Source organism: Suncus etruscus, chromosome X (assembly GCF_024139225.1).
Source record: "Suncus etruscus isolate mSunEtr1 chromosome X, mSunEtr1.pri.cur, whole genome shotgun sequence".
NCBI lineage: Eukaryota > Metazoa > Chordata > Mammalia > Eulipotyphla > Soricidae > Suncus > Suncus etruscus.
The window spans coordinates 120963825-120991155 of NC_064868.1; the positions used below are offsets into that span (position 1 = coordinate 120963825).

Genomic DNA, 27331 nt, shown 5'->3' on the forward strand with positions numbered 1-27331 from the left:
GAGGGGATACTCTAGTCTCGCGGGTAAGGGTTCAAGGACCAGTTCAAGGACGAAGCCCTGAGCCGAACCAGGTATCCTGCAAACCCATTTTGAAAACAAGGTGCGGGGGTGGATGGAGCCATACCACAGCTGTAGGGTGTGGGCCTTGCATGTGACCCGGGATGTGCCCCTCCCCCCAAAAGAGAGCTGAGATATTTTTATTTTGTTTCTTTTGTTCTTTCACTTTGGGTTTGGTTTCAAATCCAGCTGCTCTCCGGAGTTACGCAGGGATATGCACTCAGAGAGCGCTCTTGGAGATATCGTGAGGGAACAAGTGGGAGCCTCAGGTTTGCACCTAGGTCCTTCCTAGGTTTCTACTGTCTTCACATTTTCGCCATCCCTCTGGAATCCCTTTTCTCTCCTTTTCCCTTCCCTTCCCTTCCCTTCCCTTCCCTTCCCTTCCCTTCCCTTCCCTTCCCTTCCCTTCCCTTCCCTCCCTTCCCTTCCCTTCCCTTCTCTACCCTTCCCTTCCCTTCCCTTCCCTTTCGTCATCCCTCTGGACTCCCTTTTCCTTTCCCTTCCCTTCCCTTCCCTTCCCTTCCCTTCCCTTCCCTTCCCTTCCCTTCCCTTCCCTTCCCTTCCCTTCCCTTCCCTTCCCTTCCCTTCACTTCTCTACCCTTCCCTTCCCTTCACTTTCGTCATCCCTCTGGACTCCCTTTTCCTTTCCCTTCCCTTCCCTTCCCTTCCCTTCCCTTCCCTTCCCTTCCCTTCCCTTCTCTACCCTTCCCTTCCCTTCCCTTCACTTTCGTCATCCCTCTGGACTCCCTTTTCCTTTCCCTTCCCTTCCCTTCCCTTCCCTTCCCTTCCCTTCCCTTCCCTTCCCTTCCCTTCCCTTCCCTTCCCTTCCCTTCCCTTCCCCTCCCCTCCCCTCCACTCCCCTCCCCTGTCCCTCTTCCCTTCCCTTCCCTTCCCGTGCCTTCCCTTCCCTTCCCTTCCTGAACCTTCCCTTCCCTTCCCTTCCCTTCCCTCCCTTCCCTTCCCTTCCCTTCCCCTCCCCTCCCCTCCCCTGTCCCTCTTCCCTTCCCTTCCCTTCCTGAGCCTTCCCTTCCCTTCCCTTCCCTTCCTTTCCCTTCCCTTCCCTTCCCTTCCCTTCCCTTCCCTTCCCTTCCCTCCCTTCCTTCCCTTCCCTTCCTTCCCTTCCCTTCCCTTCCCTTCCCTTCCCTTCCCTTACCTTCCCTTACCTTCACTTTAGCCATCCCTCTGGACTCCCTTTTCTCTTCCCTTCCCTTCCCTTCCCTTCCCTTCCCTTCCCTTCCCTTCCCTTCCTTCCCTTCCCTTCCCTTCCCTTCCCTTCCCTTCCCTTCCCTTCCCTTCCCTTCCCATTCGCTGTCCCTCTGGACTCCCTTTTCCCTTCCCTTCCCATCCCTTCCCTTCCCTTCCCTTCTGCTGTCCCTCTGGACGCCCTTTTCCCTTCCCTTCCCTTCCCTTCCCTTCCCTTCCCTTCCCTTCCCTTCCCTTCCCTTCCCTTCCCTTCCCTTCCCTTCCCTTCACTTTCGTCATCCCTCTGGACTCCCTTTTCCCTTCCCTTCCCTTCCCTTCCCTTCCCTTCCCTTCCCTTCCCTTCCCTTCCCTTCCCTTCCCTTCCCTTCCCTTCCCTTCCCTTCCCTTCCCCTGTCCCTCTGGACGCCCTTTTCCCTTCCCTTCCCTTCCCTTCCCTTCCCTTCCCTTCCCTTCCCTTCCCTTCCCCTGTCCCTCTGGACGCCCTTTTCCCTTCCCTTCCCGTGCCTTCCCTTCCCTTCCCGTGCCTTCCCTTCCCTTCCCTTCCCTTCCCTTCCCTTCCCTTCCCTTCCCTTCCCTTCCCTTCCCTTCCCTTCCTGAACCTTCCCTTCCCTTCCCTTCCTGAACCTTCCCTTCCCTTCCTGAACCTTCCCTTCCCTTCCCTTCCCTTCCCTTCCCTTCCCTTCCCTTCCCTTCCCTTCCCTTCCCTTCCCTTCCCTTCCCTTCCCTTCCCTTTCGCCATCCCTCAGGACTCCCTTTCCTTTTATTTTCCTTCCATTCTCTTCCCTTCCCTTCCCTTTCCTTCCCTACACTTTCGCCATCCCTCTGGACTCCCTTTCCTTTCATTTTTATTTTGTTTCTTTTGTTCTTTCACTTTAGGTTTTGGTTTCACATCCAGCTGCTCTCGGGAGTTACGCCTGGCTATGCACTCAGATAGCGCGCTTGGAGATTTCATGAGGGAACAAGTGGGAGCCCCAGGTTTGCACCTAGGTCCTTCCTAGGTCTCTGCTGTGTTCACAGAAGATGCCATAACACTTTCGCCATCCCTCTGGACTCTCTTTCCTTTCACTTTCCTACACTTCCCTTCCCTTCCCTTCCCTTCCCTTCCCTTCCCTTCCCTTCCCTTTCCTTCCCTATACTTTCGTCATCCCTCTGGACTCCCTTTTCTTTTTCCTTCCCTTCCCTTCCCTTCCTTTCCCTTCCCTTCCCTTCCCTTGCCTACACTATCGCCATCCCTCTGGACTCCCTTTCCTTTTCTTTTCCCTTCCCTTCCCTTCCCTTCCCTTCCCTTCCCTTCCCTTCCCTTCCCTTCCCTTCCCTTCCCTTCCGCCATCCCTCTGGACTCCCTTTCCTTTCATTTTCCTACACTTCTCTTCCCTTCCCTTCCCTTCTTTTCCCTTCCCTTCCCTTCCCTTCTCTTCCCTTCCCTTCCCTTCCCTTCCCTTCCCTTCCCTTCCCTTTTCTACTCTTTTGCCATCCCTCTGGACTCCCTTTTCTTTTTCCTTCTCTTCCCTTCCCTTCCCTACACTATCGCCATCCCTCTGGACTCCGTTTCCTTTTCTTTTCCCTTCCCTTCCCTTCCCTTCCCTTCCCTTCCCTTCTTTTCCCTTCCCTTCCCTTCCCTTCCCTTCCCTTCCCTTCCCTTCCCTTCCCTTCCCTTCCCTTCCCTTCCCTTCACTTCTCTACCCTTCCCTTCCCTTCCCTTCCCTTCCCTTCCCTTCCCTTCCCTTCCCTTCCCTTCCCTTCCCTTCCCTTCCCTTCACTTTCGCCGTCCCTCTGGACTCCCTTTTCTCTTCCCTCCCTTCCCTTCCCTTTCGCCATCCCTCTGGACTCCCTTTCCTTTTATTTTCCTTCCATTCACTTCCCATAACTTCCCTTTCCTTCCATACACTTTCGCCATCCCTCTGGACTCCCTTTTCCCCTCCCTTCCCTTCCCTTCCCTTCCCTTCCCTTCCCTTCCCTTCCCTTCCCTTCCCTTCCCTTCCCTTCCCTTCCCTTCCCTTCCCTTCCCTTCCCTTCCCTTCCCTTCCCTTCCCTTCCCTTCCCTTCCCTTCCCTTCTCTTCCCTTCCGACATCCCTCTGGACTAGCTTTCCTTTCATTTTCCTTACCTTCTCTTCCCTTCCCTACACTTCCCTTCCCTTCACTTTTGCCATCCCTCTGGACTTCCTTTTCTATTTCCTTTCCTTTCCTTTCCTTTCCTTCCCTTCCCTTCCCTTCCCTTCCCTTCCCTTCCCTTCCCTTCCCTTCGCTTCCCTTCCGTTCTCTGCCCTTCCCTTCCCTTCCCTTCACTTTCGCCATCCCTCTGGACTCTCTTTTCTCTTCCCTCCCTTCCCTTCCCTTTCGCCATCCCTCTGGACTCCCTTTCCTTTTATTTTCCTTCCATTCTCTTCCCTTCCCTTTCCTTCTCTACACTTTTGCCATCCCTCTGGACTCCTTTCCTTTTCCCTTCCCTTCCTTTCCTTCGCTTCCCTTCCCTTCCCCTTCCTTCCCTTCACTTTCGCCGTCCCACTGGACTACCTTTTCTCTTCCCTTCCCTTCCCTTCCCTTCCCTTCCCTTCCCTTCCCTTCCCTTCCCTTCCCTTCCCTTCCCTTCCCTTCCCTTCCCTTCCCTTCCGCCATCCCTCTGGACTCTCTTTCCTTTTCTTTTTTCTTCCTTTCCCTTCCCTTCCCTTCCCTTCCCACCCCTCCCCTCTCCTCCCCTCCCCTCTCCTCCCCTCCCCTTTCCTCCCCTTCCTTTCAATTCCATTCCTTTCTTTCCTTTTTCCTTTCCTTTTCCTTTCCTTTCCTTTTTCTTCCTTCCTCTTTCCCTTCCTTTCTTCCTTCCTCCCTTTTTTCTTCCTCCCTTTTTTCTTCCTTCCTTCCTTCCTTCCTTCCTTCCTTCCTTCCTTCCTTCCTTCCTTCCTTCCTTCCTTCCTTCCTTCTTTCCTTCCTTCCTTTCATCCTTCCTTCCTTCCCTTCTCTTCCCTTTTATTCTTTACTTTTCCTTTCTTTTGTTTTATTTACTCTTCTTAGCCTTTCTTTTTTCTATTTTTCTTCTCTATCTATTCCCACTATGTTCATATCTAAATAGCATAATCATTGGTCCTTGGAACTCTTTAACTGGTCCCTGAAATTCTCTTTAGAATATTCAATTTGAATCCAGTAATTTTGCTCAATGAATTCATTAATACTAACTATGAGGGTTTGTGTATTTGTGTTCTAGTGTGTTTATGCAAGGGATTTCTATACACATAAGATTATTAGCTATAAATAGACATAGTCTTACTTCTTGGGATCAAAATTCAATACCTTTGCTGTGTGTTTGTGTGGGGTGTTACACCCAGCGGTGCCCAGAGTTTCTGCATGGCTATACACTCAGAAATCCTTTAACATAACAGGGAGAGTTGGATGACAGACTAATCCTGGGGTTTGGGTGTCCAATCTCTGCAGGATTATTATAACTCCCTTTATGGATCTTCCTTTTGTGTGGAGAGAAAGTTTGAGGGGGTGTGGGCATGATAGTTAATTTTTCTTTCTTCTAGACAAAATACTCTTCTTTATTCCAGGTCTCAGAGCACCTGAGCCTGCATCTATGCATGAAAGGGAAAGTTCATCAAAAAGCCAAAGGTGGTTCATCAAACATCAAAATGTCAATAAACATTCTGATGAAGACTGGACACCAAAGAAGCAAGGTGATTTTGCAAGAATTCAAACGTGTCCTAAAACCGACTTTGTTTATGGTTAGGTATCAACTGGATCTCAGTTACTACTAAATGGAACAAAGTTTTCAAAAACACAAAGGTCCCAAACACAAAAAATATTAATAACAGTGGCTTTAACTGTGTAAAACATTATATATTTTGCATAATTTAAATAAAATTTTAGGTTTTTTTTTTTGTTTTTGGAGTCAAACCTGGTAGTGCTCAGGGCTTAGTCCTATTTCTATGTTCAGGATCACTCCTGCAAGTGCTTGGTGGACCATATTTGGTACCAGGTGGACAATAAAGGATACCTTGGTCAGGCATGTGCAAAGCAAGCAAGCACCCTACTATTGTACTGTCTCTCTGGCCCTAAATCATTGTTATTTAATTCATTATTTTATATTGCTGGCGATTGAATATAGGGCCCTACACATTCAAAGCAAGTGCTCTACTACTGGCCTGCATATCCATCTCTAGATTTAAGAAATTTTTAGATTCATTATATGCACTTATATAAGAAAATATAAATATGAGAAATTTGCACTATTCTAAGAATAGTACTCCTCAATAGAAATACAAAGTAATGGCAGATGAGTTTGTAATATCCTAGTTTTATTTGTTACATTTTTCCCTTCCCACAGCTTTTCTTTACCTTTCCTTTTGAATTTGCTTTCTGAGACATTCTCAGTGGCGCTCAGGGCTTACACCTGTTATGTGTTCAAGAATGACTCCTCGTGGGTTCCTGTGACCATATGTGGTACTAGCTATCAAACATGGGTCTGATCAAGGCAAGGGCCGGATCCACTGTGCTATCCCTCTGGTTCCTGTTTGTTAGTTTGGGGGTGGGCTGGATTGTTGTTGACTTCTGGATATTTCAGGAATTTCTCCTGGCCGATATCTGGGGACCATATGGGATACTGGTAACAAGCAGTGGTCAGTCTCTTACAAGGCTTTACCTGCATTGCTGTCTCTCCAATCATTATTAATTTCTGGTTTTGAAATTTTTATACAAATAAAATATCTGAGCTGATTGCAGAAGAATATAGAGAAGAGACTGAATTTTGACAAATCATAGTACGTGGGTAGTTATCCCAGCTTTCTCTTTGTTTTCTGTATCTTTGTTTTGTTTTGTGGCCACACCTGGCAGTGCTCAGGAGTTACTCCTGGCTCGAAGCTCAAGAATCACTCCTGATGGGCTCGTGGGATCATATGCGATGCCAGAATTTGAACCCAGATCGGCCACATGCAAGGCATGTGTCCTACCTGCTGTGCTGTTGCTCTGGTGCCATTATTTTCTCCTTTCTTTTCTTTACTTTTGTTTTCCTTTCTTTTTTCTCTTCTTTTTTTCTCTCTCTATCCCCACTAAGTTCATGCTTACAAAGCATAATCATTAGTCCATGGAGCTCTTTACTTTTTCCCTGAAAATGTTTTTTTGAATATTCAAATTGAATTCAGTATTTTTGCTCAATGAATTAATTAGTCCTAACGAGAGGTGTGTGTCTGTGTCCCTGTGTATTTATGAAAGAGATTTCTATAAACCAAAGATTCTTACCTCTAAATAGACATAGATTTCTTGGTTTCAAAATTGAATACCTTTGCATATTTTTTTTGGTTTTTAGGTCACATCAAGTGGCGCTCAGGGGTTACTCTGGCTCTTTGCTCAGAAATCACTCCTGGCAGGCACATGGGATCATATGGGATGTCAGGATTCAAACCATCATCCGTCCTTAATCAGCTGTGTGCAAGGCAAATGCCCAAACATTGTGCTATCTCTCTGGACCTAAGAATAATTTTGTATTTTTCCTTTTTGACTTTTAATATTTTGGCTAGTATTTACAGTATTATATTAAATAGCAGGAACAAAAATAGTCATGTTAAGAACAGAGAGGAGGGGCCGGGCAGTGGCGCTAGAGGTAAGGTGCCTGCCTTGCCTGCGCTAGCCTTGGACGGACCATGGTTCAATCCCCTGGCGTCCCATATGGTCCCCCAAGCCAGGAGCAACTTCTGAGCACATAGCCAGGAGTAACCCCTGAGCGTTACTGGGTGTGCCCCCCCCAAAACAAAACAAAACAAAACAAAAAGAACAGAGAGGAGTCGAGAGACAATACAAGGGTAGATTATTTGCCTTATGTGTATGATCCGGGTTCAATACTTGGTAAGCCATATGAAACCCCAAGCCTACAAGGTGTGATCCCTGAGCTCAGAGCCAGGAGTTAGCACTGAACACCACCAGGTGTGACCCCAAATCAAAAGTAAACACAACAGGACAAAGAGATTGTACAGACATTCAGGTTTTTGCCTTGCAGTGGAGCTTAACCCAGTTCAATCCCTGCCACCCTGTATGGTCCACTGAACATTTCTCTAGGTTACTCCTGACCACAGACTCAAAACCTGAAAATTGACAGGTGTGGCCCCTCAAAAGAGCAAGCATCTTTGTCTTGTTATTTGTCATAGTAAAAGCTTACAGTTTTATTCTTAATTACAAAATTAAATATGAAGTTCTATGAATGTATTCATATTGTGAAGGTAACTTCCATATAATACTAATTTGCTAAGTATTTTTGTCTGGAAAGACCAATTGACTTTTATTCAATGATTCACACATACCATCTATGTGTTCTTCCACTGCCTTGCATGCCTACCATAATTTGATGAAAGGAAATGGAATATTTATTGGGGGAAGTAAAGAAAAATGCTAACACTGTAGGACCTCTTCCTAGTCACTCCTTTTCTTCTCCAACACAGAACTCAGGCTAAAGGTGCCAGAGAAGAAGTTATATGACTTCCGTCCAAAAAAGGACTTTGTGTACAAGGAGGCCAGCGATTTTGAAGATGATGATTACCTCTGTAAGTAACCTACCCGCTTAGGCTCACTTGTTAAGAAGACTTTGTGACTCAGTACAAATATTGATCCTCAGTTCAGATCCCAGTGATGTCAGTTTGGGGCTCTTCCAGGAGCTCTTTCATGTTCTACAGCAGGGATCCTCAAACTTTATAAACAGGGGCCAGTTCACCTTACTTCATGCCATTGGAGTGCTGGGCTATAGGTTAAAAAATAAGAGTGAACAATAGTGGCTTTCAGGGTGTAGTTAGAGGATCGCATCCTAGACTGAGAAGCAAAGTTGAGAGACAGAGAGAAGGAGGGGAGTCAGAGACTGTGGCACACATCCCACATATGCACAGTGTGAGCCTAGGACTCCTTCTAAGCAGGACAGGATACTGAGCAGGATGGGGAAATGTCTTTAGTGGGCTGCATGTGGCTCATGGACCATAGTTTAGGAACTTTGTTCTACAGTATGAGTTCTAGGCACACCTGGCAGAACTCAGGGATTATTTGAGGCTATGTACAGGGGACCATGTTATGCCAGAGACAGAACTGGGGTTATTTAGATTAAGTGTTTTACTCCAATATCATATCTGTGGATACCAGAAGTATGTATTATACTTTCCTTAATCTCTCTCTGTTCTCCCATTCAGACTGTGATCAATGTCAGGACTTCTTCACCGACTGCTGCCCAACTCATGGAGCTCCAACATTTTTAAAGGACACAGTAGTAGCAAAGGGGCATTTAAATCGTGCAGCTCTTACTCTGCCACCTGGATTGAGGATCGGACCCTCAAGTATTCCTGAAGCTGGACTGGGTGTTTTTAATGAAGCATCAGAGTTGCCAGTGGGTCTGCACTTTGGCCCGTTTGAAGGCCAGATCACAGAGAATAAACTTGAAGCCGACACTGGGTATTCCTGGATGGTGAGAAGCACCTTTTGTCCTGTTCCCTGTCTACTCCTAAGGATTAATGGGGCCTCACATATTTGATCTAGCACATTGGTATGTGGGATAACTTATGTAACACTGTCCACTGAGTGAACTTCGCATGAATATACAGCTCTTATGGAAAGGGTAGGTAATAGCACAGTGCTTCTTACACAGAGAGGTGGCTGCTGTCTTGAGGTTGTCCTGCTCTTGGTAGATATTTGACTGCAATGAGCAGATGATGACAGAGAAGCATATGATGTGGAGAGATGGAGGCTATGCAGGTGAAAAGCACTGCTGACAGGAGAGATCATTCTTATACTTCATACTCACCAACGAAGCTCTTAACCTTTTCTATTCTTAGATTACCAAAGGGAAAAATCGCTACGAGTATGTGGATGGAAAAGACGAATCGTTCTCAAACTGGATGAGGTAAGACCAACAGGCACTAAGTTCCAGAAAGAGAGCTCCCACTTTAATCATCTCAATTCCATTCTTCCTCATCAGAACTCCCACAGAGGTTCTCTTGAGTACATTTTGCCTTCAGTCTTCTCCATTTCATCACACTATGAGAAAATCATTAACAGGATATTAGGGAGAAAGATGATGAATAAAAACTACTTTATTACTCAAAATATAAATTTCTATGCTGGAAAAACTGTATAAAAATAAATGGCTGGAGAAGTCAGAGTGATTGATAGATAGTATAGTGGGTAAGGTGTTTTCTTGCATACAGATGACCAAGTTTCAATCCCTGAATATAAGGTCCTTGATGCTGCCAGGCGTGATTACTGACACTAGAGCCAGAATTAAGCCCTGAATTTGTCCCAGAAAAACTAAGGAATATTATAAATAAAAGACGGGCGAGCCTAAATTTGCCAGGGGCAATGTATTGTACCTATAATTGATCTATTCAGCAAGTATTAAGCCTTTTAATGTTCTAAGCAGTGCAATTTATGTGCACTCTTTAAGGTCATATAAGTGACCTCATCTCTTATGTTCTGTGGCACCTGTTAGAAACAGATGCTAAACAATTCAGTTTATAAATGAATATTTCACTATAATTATACTAATATCTTACAAATTTTCGGTGCAAAGATAACTTACAAGAAAGGAAATTCAGTCTGTGATATCAGAAGACTGAAAAAGGGATGAACAATGTCAAGTCAAGGAATAGAACTTGGACCAATTACTCAAACACTGGGGTTATTTCTCTTTGGGGATCACTATTAGAATTACTCAGAGTTACTGAAGGTAAGAAGGGTAAATCAGGGGTACTGGTGGTTGGGAGGAGCATAAGTTCGCGCGGGGGCGCTAGCCCCCACGCGGTTTCAAAATGTAGACTGGTATGAAATTGCCAGTGACAGCCTGAGTATAGCTGAGCAGTTATCTGCCACCCCCCAGATCAAACGCCACCCCCTAAGCCAACCCTGGAGCAGGTCTGGGAGTGGGGAAAAACCCAGGGTGCCCCATCAGCTCCTCCCAGAAACCCACCTGGAGATCCGGAGGAAAGGGGGAGAGGGGGGCCGGGTGACCCAGGTCCGGGCCCCCCCTACCCTAGGCCAGGCCAAAAGGCCGCTGGCACATGCAGAGGTCTGCCAGCTGCCCGCCCGTGCTGCTAAAAATCCTGCTCCAGGAAGGGAGAGAGAGACCCTCCCAAGCCTGAAGGACAGGGATTTAAGCCCAACCTAGGCCGGTCCCCAGACCCGGCCTGGGAGTGGGGAAAAACCCTGATTTACCCTTCTTACCTTCAGTAACAAACAGTTTTAATCTCTGTCCAAAGACATACAGTAGATCTTACAAATCTCAGAACTATTTAGAAGGACATAAATCGAACACATATTGAACACATATATATTTTGAATATTTTATGATTATTTTCTTTTTTTTTTTTTTTTTGTGGTTTTTGGGTCACACCCGGCAGTGCTCAGGGATTATTCCTGGATCCAGGCTCAGAAATTGTTCCTGGCAGGCACGGGGGACCATATGGGACGCCGGGATTCGAACCGATGACCTCCTGCACGAAAGGCAAATGCCTTACCTCCATGCTATCTCTCCGGCCCCTGATTATTTTCTTTAACTACTGTAACTCTCTATATATTCTTCTACCATCATTTTTCTTCCACTTTTCATCTTGTCTTTTCTTTGTAAGCTGTATAGTAAGGATTGTTGGTGGAACTGTCCCTCAGTTTGATGCCTATGATTGAACTATGTCATGGAAATTGCTGGTCTTGTTCCTATTGCCTCCAAATGCACCAATAACGCTTCATGGCATTGATCCCTGTTTGCATAGACACATTAAAATGGGAAAACACTATACATACAGATTAGTTATTATCTAATAAATCTCATTACAATGTACCTTACACCCTGAACATTGATATAATGACCTGGCACAGGCCTCAGATGAATGGGCATTCTCCATTCACACTGGAACCAGGCACGCTATCTACGAAACATCCAAGGTCTTTTATAGCAACAGTTGGAAGCAGTCCTCTACCAGGAAAGACACTACCAAGGGTCTGACATCGACCTCCTAAAAAGACACCTCCGTTTACACTGAGAAGACGTGACAACAACAATGACCTGCGATAAGACGTGACAACAACAATGACCTGCTCTACAGGACATGGTTCTCTCTATTGCCCCTTAAGTGTGAGATGAAACGAGAGAATGCTCTGCACCATCCTGACTGCTATATGAGACATGTAGACTCCAGGATCTTTAATACAGAAGCATGATACCAACAACAGAGACTATGTGAGGAAAGGAGGTGTATTGCCACTACAGACGATGACTTGAATTGGACAAACTAGTTTGCCTGGAGCCTAGAGTCAGTCCTGTGCCAGGAAACTTCAGGGGTAGGGTCTCCATCTATTTAGACCATAATTTGTCTTTCCATGTCCCTTATGTTTTGGTGGGCCTATGCAAACAAATGCCACTTTAATATCGTTTTTTACTATGGTCCCTTGACTCCAATCCTTAAGAAAAACAACCCACTAAAACTTTTGAGGTTAATTTAAACTAGTAAGCATGTGCATGGATCTAGATAAATGTACTTTGCCCTCAATGTTTAAAGAGTTACATAAGTCTAATATCTTTAGATTATATGGTGTGCTGCTAAGAAATAATATGTACTACAACGGGGGATTTGAGGGACAAAGTAATTGTATGGTACATGGGTTCAGTTTTGTTTTTCTTAATGTTCTTTGGCTGAAAGTATAAGGCTGGGATATCATCGATGGGACTACTGAGAATCCTGTTTATGGGTGATTGGGCTTCCACTGTAACTTTACCCTGTCCTCTTTCTTTGCATCTTTGTTGTCATAATTAAAATAAAAAAATTAAAAAAAAAAGAATTACTCGGAGTTACTCCTAGCTCTGTGTGCATACATAACTCATGTTAGTGCTCCTGGGAACCATATGGAATTCTGGAGATCACACCTAGATGGGCTGCATGCCAGGAAAGCACCCTATCTGCTGTACTATTGCTCTGGTCCCAGATACTGGGATTCATTTTGCATTTTAGTCATTGGGTTTTATGTGTAATTCTAGTGAAAATAAGTCTGAAATGGATTTAGAAAATAGGAACTCATGCCTATGTTCTTATTTCTGTTACTGTCTCAACACCAGGTATATTAACTGTGCCAGATTTGAGGAGGAGCAGAACCTCGTAGCCTTTCAATATAAAAGACGGATCCTGTACAGAACCTGCCGTAACATCAAGCCAGGCTGTGAACTTTTGGTCTGGTATGGAGATGAGTATGGCCAGAAACTTGGCATAATGCGGAACAGTAAAGCCAGAGCCACGAAAGGTAGGTGTGCTGAGCAGGGAGATGAGAGAGATGGACATAAGTAAGGGAAGTGACAAAAACCAGAGATAAGGGGAGGCAAAGGACAAAGGATTTTAGATTTTCTTGAGAGAGTAAATGAGTACCAAAAGACGAGAGGAGGAGTATATAAGGCATCATGAGGGACAGTGGAGAAGTGGAGGAAAGTATAAAGGGTAATAAGGGAACTCGTATAGATGCATAATGTGTTGGAGCATCCAATCTATGCAGAAATGTAGGAAATTCTTTCTGGTATTTTCCCTGTTTGGGGGGGGCATATCAGCCTGTGATTGAGGATTATTCATGTAATAAGGGTTCAATCTTGGCCCTTCATACTCACTGTACTGTCTTTCTAATCTCCTAAGTATATCTTTGCATGCAGAAGCTCCAGGTCTGATCCTGGGTACCTTGTGGTGTCCCAGCACTGATCAAGTAGTAACCCCTCGCAAAGATGGGAACAGTTGAAAATTCCTAGGGAAGAAAGTTTCCACAAGTAACTTACACTAAATTTCCTATTGCATGAGTTAAGAATGGATGCGGTGAAATTTAAACTTGCTGTGAGGCTTAAGACAGAATATATTTCACCTTGTGATTTGCGAAAGCCAAATGAGCAATTAATGGTCTGCTCAGGGCAGCAAGACTCACATCCTCAATCAGTGGGTCCTGGATCACTCGCTTCCAATCTGGAACACTCTCTGAATGAAGAAGGGCTCCATAAAATGTTTTTATTCATCATTTTAATTTTGGGGCTTAAAGGTCAAACTCAATCATTCTCAGGAGCTTCTCAAGGTGTAGTGCTTGTGACTGGCTCCCAGTGATGCTCGGGGATCATGCAATATTGGGGATCTAATTTACATGGACAGTTGGCTCTTCTGCTAATTTTTATTGCGGTTGAATTACTAGATCAACCCAGGAGTGTTCACAGGGCCACATAATGCTCTGGGATCAAACCTTGTCACTTGAATTATAATCGTGACCATAAATATGACTTTTGAGTATTTTAGAGAAGGAAGTTGGGCTACACCCATTGAAACTCAGGGATTAATCTTCGCCTTTTGCTCAGGGATCACTCCTGGCAGTGTTTGGAGGATTATATACAATGTCAAGAATTTAATTTGAAGTGGACACAACCCCAACGGGTTAAAAACACAGAAATTAATCCTTGTAAAGTCTCTGACCTTAAATAATACATTTAGGGGTCATATTAAATATGGAAATACCTATTAATATGTACTAAAACATTAGATGTTAATACTCAATTTGAATTTATTCACACACAATCTATAACCTCCATTGTTACATATCCAAATTAGGTGCTTTCTAACCAAATTAATACCTCATAGTATGTCACCCAGGATGATTTCACCTCATGAAATCAAGTGTCACTATATTTTAGGAGGAAAAAATGTTTTTATAGAACCACATCACAGAGTAATATAAGTTCAGGGTGCAGTGTATGGAAAGATGATAATAAACATTTTTAGCATAGAGTTTATAGTGATGCTATAGTGTGCAGGGTGTTTGCCTTTCATGCACCAACCCAGGTTCACTCCTTGGCATCCATCCTATATGGTGTCCTCCAGCCAGCCAGAAGACCTCTGTGAGTGCAAAAAGAGGCATTGCAAGCTGTAGCCCCCAAACAACAAAAATTTCCTGAATATGGACTTACTGAATTTTGCAATATTTTGTGAGTGCAGTGGAATGACAAATAGACTGTTCAGGGGCCAGAGAGATTGTCTAGCAGGTAGGTACTGGTCTTGCACTCAGCCAGCAAGGGTTTAGTCCCAGCATTACAAACTGTTTTCAGAGCCTGCCAGCAGCGATATCAGACCACAGAGCCCTGAGCACTTCCAGATATTGCTCCCTAAACCAGCCAAAGAAAACTCCCATTAGACTCTTAAGGAACATGAATATTTATCTTGCTTTATCAACAAAAAGGAAAGCTAGGAAAACAGATTTTACCAGGAGATAGTGCTATGGTCCAGTCAACCTTGTAAATATCTACTCTGATCAAAACCTTCCTCTTTCTGCAGGACAAAAACCAGCAATCCATCAATGTCCCTTCTGCTCTCATGTCTTCTCCAGTGAGAACTTACTCAGTGATCACGTAAGAGGTAGTCATCCTTCTATGATCCTACCAGGAATATTTGCAAGAAAACTTTCTCGGACAAAGAATTCCTGTGCAGTTGATCAGAACCAGTGTGACAGATGTGATAAGCAAGGGAACAACAAACTTGAATTTCCAAAGCACAACAAAAGATCGACACATTTGGATAAGAAAGGTACTGAATTAGTTTCAACGGGCTTTTCTAGCCTGTCTAACAGTGAAATTGGGATGTCAAATAAACGTAAGATGACAATGGAAGAAGAAACTAGCTTAGAGCAGAAAGAAATTCCAAAGAGCACAGGCAGAGTTGCAACGATGATAAGAGACCAGCATATAAGTCCTGGGAAAAGCATAACTGATGATAGTTCAAATCTCATCACACACCAGACTCACAGAGCAGAGAAGCCCTATCTTTGCAATGAATGTGGGCGAGGCTTCAAACGGAAGTCACAACTCAACGTACACCAAAGGGCACACACAGCGGAGAGGCCATATGTCTGCAATGAGTGTAGACAAGGCTTCATTAAGAAGTCAGATCTCACTTTTCATCAGAAGACACATAGAGGGGAGAAGCCTTATTTTTGCCCCATATGTCAGCGAGGCTACCGTTTAAGGTCATATTTCCTGTCACACCAATTGATGCACAGAGGGGAGAAACCCTATTATTGCAGAGAATGTGGCCGATCCTTCACTTGGAGGTCAAATTTTATCACACATCAGAAAATACACACAGGGCCTAAGACTTTTATCTGCAGAGAGTGTGGGCGATCCTTCAATCATAAGTCAAATCTCAACAAGCACCAGCAGAAACACACAGGAGAGAAACCCTATGTTTGCAAAGAATGTGGTAAAGCCTTCGCTTGGAAGTCAAATTTAATGACACACCAGAGGACACATACAAGGTAGAAAACCTATGTTTGCGAGGAGTGTGAGCGAGGCTTCATCCATAAGTCACATCTCACCAAACACCAGCGAACACACACAGAGTACAGAAGCCTTATGTTTGCAGGGTATGTCAGCAAGGCATCATCAGTTCAGGGACAAATCTCACACACACAGCAGAGAATGCTATATTTGAAGCACATGTGACTAATAAATAGTAAATAACTTCAGCATTCAAAGTGAACAAAGAGCTACCACAAACTGCATAACATACCCAAGTGTTTGCTCATGGAAGTGTACTGTTTTTTAACCTGTCTATACTTTTGATCTGTTCACTAATAAACGTTGTCTTCATACACTTCTGATCTTGAATGTTTCCTTAACCCTTGAAAACAGAGGGAACTATAAAGGACAGAGAACTCTTACTATCACCCAATTCTATACAGCAATTCAATCCCTGATAAATTATCTATTTGATCCAGTTATGAATAAATTGATTCCTTGTTGCAGAGAGAGACCTCTCAGATTTAAGTTCAAGACATGAAAAATCATTCAGGTATCCCAATTGTAAAAGTTTTCCGTGTGTATGTGTGTGTGTTTATTTTGTTTTGAGGCTGGCCACTTTTAGTAGTGCTCAGGGAAGACTCCTGGATTTGTGTTCAAATTTCACTTCGTGTGTAGCATATGGGGTACTGGGATCAAACCCTAATCATCAACATGCAAAGCAAGTAATATACTGGCCAAACTATCACTCCAGCCTCAAAACTGTAGATTTCTTTAATAAGCATCATTTATTATGTTCACTTTGATGCTTCTAATAGTATGTGTGTCTTGTGCTTTTGGAGGAGAAAAAGGGACTTCTTCCTGGGAAGCCCCAGTCAGAAGTAACACAGTGGACTTTCCATATTCTGTGGCTTCAGCTGGGTTATCCTGGGGATGGAGGAGCAATAGGGTCCTGATTCCAGAGAACATAAAAGTAGTGGGAGGGTAATCACAAACTTCCAGATAAATTACAAATCTTTGTCCCTTGAAAAGTTTGATGCACGGTGGAGCAAACTCTTATGGGGAGCAGAGGGCCTTCTTTTCCTCCCCATCAGCAATAAATCACACTGAAGATGTGTCCCCAATGTCCAGGTTATCCCCAAATCCACTCTCTGCCACCATAGCCTCTTTAGAAAAGGTAAATGTGAGGGGTTGGAGAGATAGCATGGAGGTAGGGTGTTTTCCCTGCATGCAGAAGGACGATGGTTCAAATCCTGGCATCCCATATGGTCTCCAGAGCAATTTCTGAACGTAGAGCAGAAGTAACCCCTGAGCGCCTCAGGTTGTAAGAAAGAAAATAAAGGGGGATGTGTGACCCCAAAGCTGAGTCATTAAAAGGGTAATTCGGCTTTAGCTTTCATCTCCAGACTACTGCATTACTCCTTGTTAGGTTATCCCTTATTTTATCCAAATAAAAGATCATCCTGGTGTACTTTTATCTGTTTGTTTACAACTTGGTTTCACCAAAACAAAGATCATCTTCTCTGTACTCAATAAAACAAAATGACAGTTCTGGCAGGCAGCTAGCTCTCGATACTAGATAGAAGATTGCCAAGCAACGTTTTTCATCCTCAGTCTGATCTGCATTATTTTGTGTAGCGACTCTGCTTTAGTCTCATTCACCCGGGGATGGAGATATGGCACATGGGGTGATTTTACAACTGGTGCAGAACAGCAACCCAGGAACCCTAGAAGACCCAGAACGATGGTGTGTGACTTGATGCTCTGGTGAATAATCACCATGACAGCCTCCTTGAGCTGGAATGAATGTTCTCTGCCTTTTATTGGAACACCGATGGACATGGCTCCTGTTCTCAATAGCTTTATGCTATTCTGGTCGTTCTGCCTACATTTCTTACTCTGGATTGCTTTGCCAGGCTCCCTAGAGGTTCTCCTGCACATATGCCACAGAAAGAAGAGTGCCTTCCCAGTAGTGACGAATTCTCAATCTCAGGGCCTTCTCAGGGCTGATAACTTATCGTTTACTATGGGCACTAAACCAGAAAATCCCATCTCCCACCAAAGACGATGAGCTAGCTACCGTCTCTGCAGACTTTGAATCTGATAACACCAGAGATACCCCCCGCACGCCAAACTGACTCAGGTGGACAAGCCAGTTCTGGCCATTGAAGTCCTGGGCACTGTCAAATGATTCAATGTCTGGAATGATTATGGATTTGACGACAGAAATGAACCCAAAGATGTCTTTGTTCACTAGATGGTTATTAAGTGAAACAATCCTAGGGAGCTTCTGTGTAGCAGAATGCTCCCAAGAAACATAGGTTCTGTTGATTCATATCCCAGCCTCATTCAGCTACCCCTCCATCTATGGTGGCAGAGGCCCCTTAGGTGGGACAAAGCAGTCAGTGAAGGGGAGAGAGCTGAAGACTGTGCAGCATCCCAGATGCTGACGTCTACCATCTTTCTTCTATCAGAGGCAATTCTTTGAGGACCTCAGTCTCCTCACCTGGAGCAATTTAACAAGTAGACGCCAGTAGCCACCACAGAAGGTGGAGAAGGAGAATCTAAGCCCAATGAAAGCCCAACTGAAAAGAAGGAGTTTTCAGAACCTCCTGCCCGTAGGTTAACTCCAAAAAAATTAACTCTTCTAGGTTAATATATACATATAGTATATATTTAATATATATATATATTTAAGCACCATAATTAATGTGTTGACCCTATTTGCATCGGTCACTATTGCTGGTTAAACTGTGTTTTATATGTATGGATCTTATTAGCTAATGTTTTATTCTATGCCCCACTGAAAGGAGAACATTGTATATCCAATTTCAGTGGTTTAATATTAGTCTGCAAAATTCCAGGAAATGCATAATGTTGTTAGAGTTTTTATTTATTTATTTATTCATTTATTTATTTTAGTTTTGGTTCACACCCGGCAGCTCTCGGGTTACTCCTGGCTATGCTGTCTGAAATTGCTCCTAGCTTATGGAACCATATGGGACGCCTGGATCAAACCGCGGTATTTCCTATGTTAGGGCATGCAAGGGAGACACCCTACCACTTTCACCAGCCCTCCGGCCCCTAATTTTCTTTTCCTTAACTTTATTTTGATTTCCAATGGAGAACAGCCCCCCCACGAGACCCTCGACACAGAGCCTTAGCAGTAGGCTGAAGGGGCCTCCAGGTGCCTGGCCTTCCCTCAGGCCAAAGTCAGGGGCTCGAAACCCTGAAGGAAGACCTCACACCTCACAGCTCCACCACTGTCCGGAGAGAGGTGCCAAGTTAGTGTGTCGCTTCTAGAGTGAGTGGCCCTCGAGGACCCCTGCCACACAGGGATTGGAGCGCTATCTCACTGCCTCATCTCTGCCCTCTCACCCAGCCTCTTTTTCTTTACTTTTTTAAAATTTATTTTGGATTTTGGGCCACACCCTGCCACATTCACGGGTTACTCCTGTCTATGCGTTCAAAAATCACTCTTGGCACTCTCAGGAACCACATGGGATGCTAGGGTTCGAACTAGGGTTAGTCCTAGGATGCCATGTACAAGGCAAAATCCCCATGCTCTGCTATCACTCAGTCCTGCCCCCCAAACTCATTTTAGATACCATATGTACCTAAGAAAATTAGCAGTGAACATCTCTACATCCAGAATAAAGATGCCTTTTATCTTATTTTTAATTAATATCTTTATTTAAACACCTTGAATACAAACATGATTTCAGTCATATAAACATATAAACTGAAACATAGGTTTCAGTCATATAAAGAACCCCCCCTTCACCAGTGCAACATTCCCATCCCCAATGTCCCAAATCTCCCTCTCCCCCACCCCACCCCCGCCTGTACTCTACTTTTTTTTTTATGAGTAGGACAGTTTTATCCAGAATCTTAAAAATATAAAGGGACACAGAAATTTTCCTTTTGACATAATAATTTTGTATTTCTTCCCCCTGCCCCTCAATCTTTACTATTGATTCTGGTACTTCCAAGGCCCTAAAGGGATCCTAATCTGATCTTTCTTTGGAGCAAGAATGATCTAAGCAGTGTAAAATAATATTCTGAAAACAGAAAATTTAAGCACTTATTTCTTTGCCTCTTTGTAACCTTCCCACTGTGCTTTCTCCAATAACAAGAACATATGATGTCGAGAGCCTAAGTGATAGCACAATGGTAGGGTGTTTGCCTAAGGCGACTAAAGGAGGGACATGGGTTCGATCCCAGCATTCCACATGGTCCCCCAGCCTGCCAGAAGCGATTTCTTTTTTTAAACCTGAGTTTTTTTAATATATAAAATCTTTATTTAAGCACCCTGATTACGAACATAAACAGTTATAAACAGAATACCCCCTTCACCAGTGCAACATTCCCACCACCACTGCCTCTCCTCCCTCCCCACCCTTGCCTGTCACCCAATATCTACTGTCATTTTTTTCTTTGAGGGTTTATCATTCTGATAGCACAAAGATTGAGGAACTTGCATGCAGCACATGTGTATTCAATCTCCAGCAAGCCATAGGTTCTCCAAAGCCTGTCAGGAATGATTCCTAGGTTTCGAACCAGAAGTAACACCTGAGCACCACTGGGTATGGCTCAGGGCTTACAATTTTAGAGCTCACAGCCAGGAGGAACTCTTGAGAGCAGCTGCTGGGATTGGACCGCCAAACAAAAAAAGTCTCTATTAGTCCTCAATATATTTTTATTCGACTTAGACACATGATTGGCACAGTTGTTTAAAACTGGTTTTTCTGACTTACATGTTCTCAACTGCCACTCCTCCGCCCACTTTTTTCATCCCTTGAGTGTATCCTTTTTTTCTATACTTTTTTTTATTTCTTTACTTTCTTTTTCCCCTTCTTTTCTTCTTTTCTTTCTCTATCCTCACTAAGTTCATGCCTACAAAGCATCATAATTAGTCGCTGGAGTTCTTTACCTTGTTCCTGAAAATGTCTTTTGAATATTCAAATTGAATCCAGTAATTTTGCTCAAAGAATTGAATATTTCTTTTATTTATTTATTTATTTATTTTGGTTTTTGGGCCACACCCGGCGGTGCTCAGGGCTTATTCCTGGCTGTCTGCTCAGAAATAGCTCCTGGCAGGCCCGGGGGACCATATGGGACACCGGGATTCGAACCAACCACCTTAGGTTCTGGATCGGCTGCTTGCAAGGCAAACACCGCTGTGCTATCTCTCCAGGCCCAGAATTGAATATTTCTAACTACAGGTGTATGTCTCTGTCCCTGTGTAATTATGAGAGAGATTTCTGTATACACAAGATTGTTATCTATAAATAGAAATAGTCACCTCGGTTTCAAAATTGAATACTTTTGCTTATTTTATTTTTGTTTTGCTTTGCTTTAAGGTCTCACATTATGTTTTTTTTTTTTTTTTTTGGTTTTTAGGCCACACCCGGTAACGCTCAGGGGTTACTCTTGGCTATGTGCTCAGAAGTTGCTCCTGGCTTGGAGGACCATATGGGACACCGGGGGATCGAACCGCGGTTCCTCCAAGGCTAGCACAGGCAAGGCAGGCACCTTACCTTTAGCGCCACCACCCGGCCCCTCACATTATGGTCTTACTTCATGGTTTCAAAACTTAGTACCTTTGCTTTCGTTTTGTTTTGTTTTGTTTTGGGGGTCACACCCAGAAGCGCTCAGGTGTTACTCCTAGCTCTACACTCAGAAATTGTTCCTGGCAGGCTTGGGATCATGGGATGCTGGTGTTTGAACCACTGTCTGTCCTGGAATCAGCTGCTTGCAAGACAAATCCACCTCTGCTATGTTATCTCCCCGGCTGCAGGCATACTTTTGAATTTTTTTTATTTTCATTACTAATATATTAGCTAGGATTTACTGTATTATATTAAGTAGCAGAAACAAGACTCTGAAGGATAGAGAGTGGTAGAGCGACAACACAGCAGTGCAGCATTTGCCCTATGTTTCTGATGCAGGTTCAATCCCTGCACCTCATATGGTACCTCAAGACTATCTGAAGTGATCCCTGAACTCAGAGCCCAGAATGACCATTGAGCATCACCAGGTATGAACCCCCCCAAAATAAACAAGTGAGGACAAAGAGATAATTAGAGATATTCAAGTTAACTCAGTTCAATTCCTGCCACCCCGTATGGTCCGCTGAACACTCTAGACCTGAAAATTGATCGGTGTGGTCCCAACAAAGAGCAAGCATCATTGTATTGGGTTCTTTTGTCAAAGGAAAAACTTACATTTTTATTATTAATTACAAAATTAAATATGAACCTCTATGAATATTTTAATAGTATTAATGTAATTTCCATGAAATTTTTAATTTGCTAAAATTTTTCTAGAAAGACCAATTTACTATTATTTAGTGATCCACACATACCATATATGTGTTCTACCACTGCTCTGAATGCATACCACACCAATAAATTTTGAAAAGATAGATATAACCGAGATACTTAGCATTGTGTGTCTCTGAATTCAATCCCCAAAATTGAGTCCCCAGAGTACCACCATGTAAAACACTAGTTATGCCCAAGCATAATTCTATATAAACATAGACCTTAACATATTTTGGAAAATACTTTTTATAAATTAAACAGAAAGTACAGGAAAGAAAGACAGTATAGTGGGCAGTTGCTTACATTACACATGAATTCAATATTTGTCCCTCAATATGGTCCCCAGACCTATAACATGAGTGATTCCTGAATGCATACATAGGCAAATGTAAGCCTTGATCATTATCTGGTATGGTCCAAAATGATATCAAATCAACAAAATTAAAATATAATGTAGGGATAAGCCATGTGCTTTGCACTAGGAAAACCAGGTTTAATCTCTAAAACCACATGACACTGTCAAGAAAGACCAGGTGTGATAGAGCACAGAGCCATAAATAGCCCCTGAGCACTGTTGGGTGTGTCTAGAATAAAATTAACCACTACAACCCTAACCTACATATGGACACCCCACAACACCAGGGGTCACTCCTGAGTAATGCCAGGTTTGGTTGACAGCTCAAAGACCATTTTCCAAATAGTTTTGGTGAATACTCGTATTGGTCCATCTTCTGGTTTAGAAATTATGGAAATCTGCAGAGTTTAGAAATATTGATGAACCAAAACATTTCTTTCTCATCACCTTATAGGCAAATCTAAAAAATGGAAGGCCATCAGTGTGCATCAGCATAAGCGCGAGAAGGTGTTTCCCAAATGCTTGTGACAAAATCTTCATTGTGGTTTTAAAGCAGGTTAAAGTAGAGCACCCTAAGCTCTTCTGCCTAACTTTTCTGATCACTTTAGCACCAGGTACACTATTGTGCCATCCTGTCGGAAGGCAGGGATCTACTTTTTTCCCTTTGGTATGTTCAGGATTTAGGATATTCTCCACAGATGATGACTGCGAAAGAACAGGCCCCACAACAATGGCCAGAGTCACTTTATTCTGTCCCAACAATGCTTAAACAGGACAAGAGGAAGTGGCATATGTGAAGAGTGGCAGATCAAAGCAAGAGCATAGCCACAGGCAAGTGAGAAGCCTGGGAGATTTTAAGGCATAATCATGAGGGTTTTTGGAGTTTTCTCATTTCTGTTTTCATATCCCCTTGATCCTTATTTGTGTCTATTCAGCTAGATGAATGCTTTCTTTGAGTTTTATGAGGATACTCCATATTTCTTGTCTAAAATCCTTATCTTAGAAGGTAGTTAAGAGGTTGGCACATTTCAGGTTATCAGAGCTGCCATCTTCATTCTCTATACATGGAGTTGGGCTGAATTATTTCTCCAGGGTTTGTAGTGTGATGTTTTGTGCTGGTTTGCTAGGGTTCATTGACTAGGAGGAGATGTGCGCAGCTGCAGAGCGAAGCAGAGAAGCCGGGCTCTCCTGGGTCTACCCTTTTTGAGTAGTTTGAGCTCACCTCATATCCATTAGCTTCCACAGACATTTCTGGGTGGGGTGAGTCCCCAAACCCGGAGCATTTGTTTGAGGCAGCAACGGTTTGAAAGGCAGTCAGCTGCCATCTCAATATATATATTAAAAGAGTGAACATATTCAGCAATAAGCACTGAGCATCAACAAGTGTTCCTTTATGCACTGAAAAACAATTGTTTTTATGGGGGGATGGGAGTGCCTTGGGGTCACACTCAGCAGTAGTTCGGAATTACTCCTGAGCCTGTGTTCAGGGATAACTCCTAATGGTACTTCGAGTACCATGTGGGTTTACAAGGATTTAACTCAGGTCTTCTGTGGGCATACCTGCAATACTATCACTCTGACTCTGTGGATTATAATTTGGAAAGGTCCAGGTTCTAGATCTGGGTTCCAGTGGTGTATTTGATAATATTTATGATCACAGTTTTCCCTCTGAAATTTCTACTCTTTACCTATCTCCAATAATTTTTGAAGTACTAATTAATGTCATGCTTGTAATAGCACAATGATAATGGCAACTAATTAAAGAAACATCGGTTATCTTTTAGTATGTGACTCACATGAAGAAAAAAGCCATGAAACCAGTAATTCATGAACCTAGCTCAGAGGAAACTACAGGGACGGTTCATCTGCATACAACTGTCTTGATGCAGGCCCAGAAACCACCATCCTCTCCTTGTGAAGCAAGTACCTCTGGACTGCTCTCTAAACCTACACTGGGTAAGAGGTCATTTGGAACCTTGGGTTCTTTTAAGTTTTCTACAAAGAATGTCCTTGTTCTGTGGGATGAGCTTTGAATTGTTCATGATTTAAGAAGAACCTGATGAAGTCCTAATGTTAACACTGGAGACTTGGAAAAGAACTAGATATTTACTGAATGCTAATTTGTAAAGGATATATATTTTGATTGGTTTTTGCTTATCTTTGGGACCCTGAGCAGTGCTCAGGTCTTATTTCTTACTCTGTGCACATGGAAAACTCCTGGAAGTGCTTAGTGGATCCTATAGGGTGATGTGAATCAAGATAGTGTCAGTTATATGCAGAAAGCATCCTACAAGCTGTACTTCTGATCCAAAGTCTAGTATATGAAGTGATACAAATTATATTAAATGTTTACATGGACACCTGAAGTTGTCAAGTAAATACCTCGATGATAACAGGGACCTTACTTTCTGTGTATCCAGGCTTTCATTCAATGAACAGCAAATATTTTGTCTCAAAGTAACATTTCCGCATGAATCTTTTTTTGCGTTTGTGATGAAGTTTTGGAAAATACTGTGCTTAGGAGCTTATGCTGATTTGGACCCAGGTGATGCTTCCAGGAGTGCTCCGGACGCTATATAGTATTCAGCACTTTGAGATAACTCTCTCCTAAAGAAAGTAAACATCAGGGGGCCTCCCTAATGGGAGGCCACTTAACCTATGGTTCATTGCTACACCCTGAGGATGTGGTGTTGCTTGGGCCTTGCAATGTTGGAGATTACCTAGACTCTATACTGAAGGACCATCTCTATACTGAAGGACCTCCCAGATCACACTTTGGTGCACCAAGCCTACACTCAACAGTACTTAGGGGAACATATTGGATGGTGATTTAGGGTGATTTTGTTTCTGGGGCATATCTGGCAGTGTTTAGGGCTTACTTTTGGCTCTGTGGTCAGGGATCTGTCCTTGCAGGCTTGATACCTATGGGGTGCTGGGGATAAGACTTGGGTCAGCTGCATGTAAGACAAATGTTTTCCATTTGACAAATGTTTCTACTCCCTTGTTAATGGGGATTGAATCCCAGTCAATTCAATAACTGAAATATCTCATGTGCCCAGAATGAAAAGTTTTTTAAATGCAAAGTATGGTAGTAATGGTATATTAGGGAAATGATTCAACTAATAGATAGATTTGACAGTTTATTTATATCATACATATGAAATAATTACATGACTATTATGTAGATCTGGAGTGATAATTTGCCTTGCAAGTGTTGAACCTATAGTTAATCTCTAGTATCTCATATAGTCCTAGAAAATTCTCCAAGGGTAATTTCTGAGTATAGAGCAAGACAAACCCCCGAGCATCATGAGATATAACCTGAAACAACCCCAAAATTGAAATAATTGTTTGTAATCAATGCGAGCTCCCTTTTTCAGAAAGTATAATTAACAGATAAGGGAACAAATGATATATAAGAACATAATTTGATGGAAGGATATTGAATATTTGTTGGGGGGAACTAAAGATTAAAGCTAACAATACAGGAGCTTATCCAGCTCAATCCTGTTCTTCTCCAACACAGATCTCAGGGTAAAGTTGCCTGAGGAGATGATACGGGATTTGGGAGAAGAAAAGGGCTATGTGTATAAGGAGGTCAGTAAGCCTGAGGATGACGACTTCCTGTGTAATTGCCCAGGCCACTTAGACTCACTTGTTCAGAGGACTCTATGACTCAGTACAACTATTTCTCCTCAGTTCAGATCCCAATGATATCAATTCTGGGGTCTTCCAGGAACTCTTTCATGTTCTACAGCAGGTATCCTCAAACTTCTTAAACAGAGCCCCATTCACTGTACCCTATGCCTGCGAGGACTGTGATCGAGGCTTCAGCCATAAGTCAAAGCTCTCCAAAGAAGAGTGGACAAACACAAAGGAGAGCAGCCTTATGTTTGCAGGGTATGTTAGAAAGGCATCAGCTCAGGGTCAAATCTCAACTCACACCATATGACACACATAGGGGAGAAACCCTATTTTGCAGAGAATGTGACCAAGCCTTCACTTGGAGGTCAAATTTAATCACACGCCAGAGGACACACAGGAGAGAAGCCTTAAGTCTGCAGGGAGTGTGGTTTAAGCTTCAGTTAGAGACCTCATCTCATCACACAACAGAGGACACACACACACGGGAAAAACCCTATGTTTGCAGAGAATATAGCCAAGCTTTTACTTGGAAGTCAAATTTAATCACACACCAGATGAAACTGGGAGAAGCCTTATTTCTACAGGGAGGTGGGCGAGGCTTCAGTTAGAGGCCACATCTCATCACACACAAGATGACACACACCGGGGAAGTACACTGTGTTTGTGGGGATTGTGAGTGAGGTTTCAGTCGGAAGTCATTTACCAAACACAAGAGGACATACATAAGGGCAAATCCTATATTTGAAGCACATGTGACTGATGAATAGTAAATAACATCAGCATCTGAAGTGATCAAATGCAGCTGACACAAACTGCATGATATTCCCATGTGTGTGCCCACAGAAGTGTCCTGTTCTTTAGCCTCTTCCATATTTTTGACCAGTGCACTAATAAGAGTTGTCTTCATACACTCCTTATCTGTAATGTTTCCTTAACCCTTGAAAATAGGGGGAACTGGGACCGGGCGGTGGCTCTAGAGGTAAGGTGCCTGCCTTGCCTGCGCTAGCCTAGGACAGACCGCGGTTCGATCCCCCGGCGTCCCATATGGTCCCCCAAGCCAGGAGCGACTTCTGAGCGCATAGCCAGGAGTAACCCCTAAGAGTCACCAGGTGTGGCCCAAAAACCAAAAAAAAAAAAAAAAAAAAAAGAAAAGAAAAGAAAAGAAAATAGGGTGAACCAGAAATGACAGAGAACTCATACTATCATCCAACTCTACACAGAAAATCAGTTCCTGATAAAGTATCTATTTAAGCTCAGCTAGGTTAAGTTATGAATAAATTGATTCCTTGGTTCAGAGAGAGAACTTTCAGATTTAAGATCAAAACATGGGAAAAATCATCCAGGTATCCTGGGTTATAAACCTTTTCCATCGTGTGTGTGTATGTGTGTGTGTTTAGTTTGTTTTAGGGTCTCCCTGCAGTGCTCAGGGTAGACCACTGGCTTTGTGCTCAATTTCCCTTTTTGTGGAGCATATGGGGTACTGGGATCAAACC

The 27331-nt window shown here is 43.3% G+C and overlaps 1 pseudogene; it reads left to right on the top strand.

Annotated features, from left to right (window-relative positions):
• The first annotated feature begins 271 nt into the window (after nucleotides 1-271).
• Nucleotides 272-26605, top strand: LOC125999033 (histone-lysine N-methyltransferase PRDM9-like; annotated as a pseudogene).
• The last annotated feature ends 726 nt before the right edge of the window (nucleotides 26606-27331 follow it).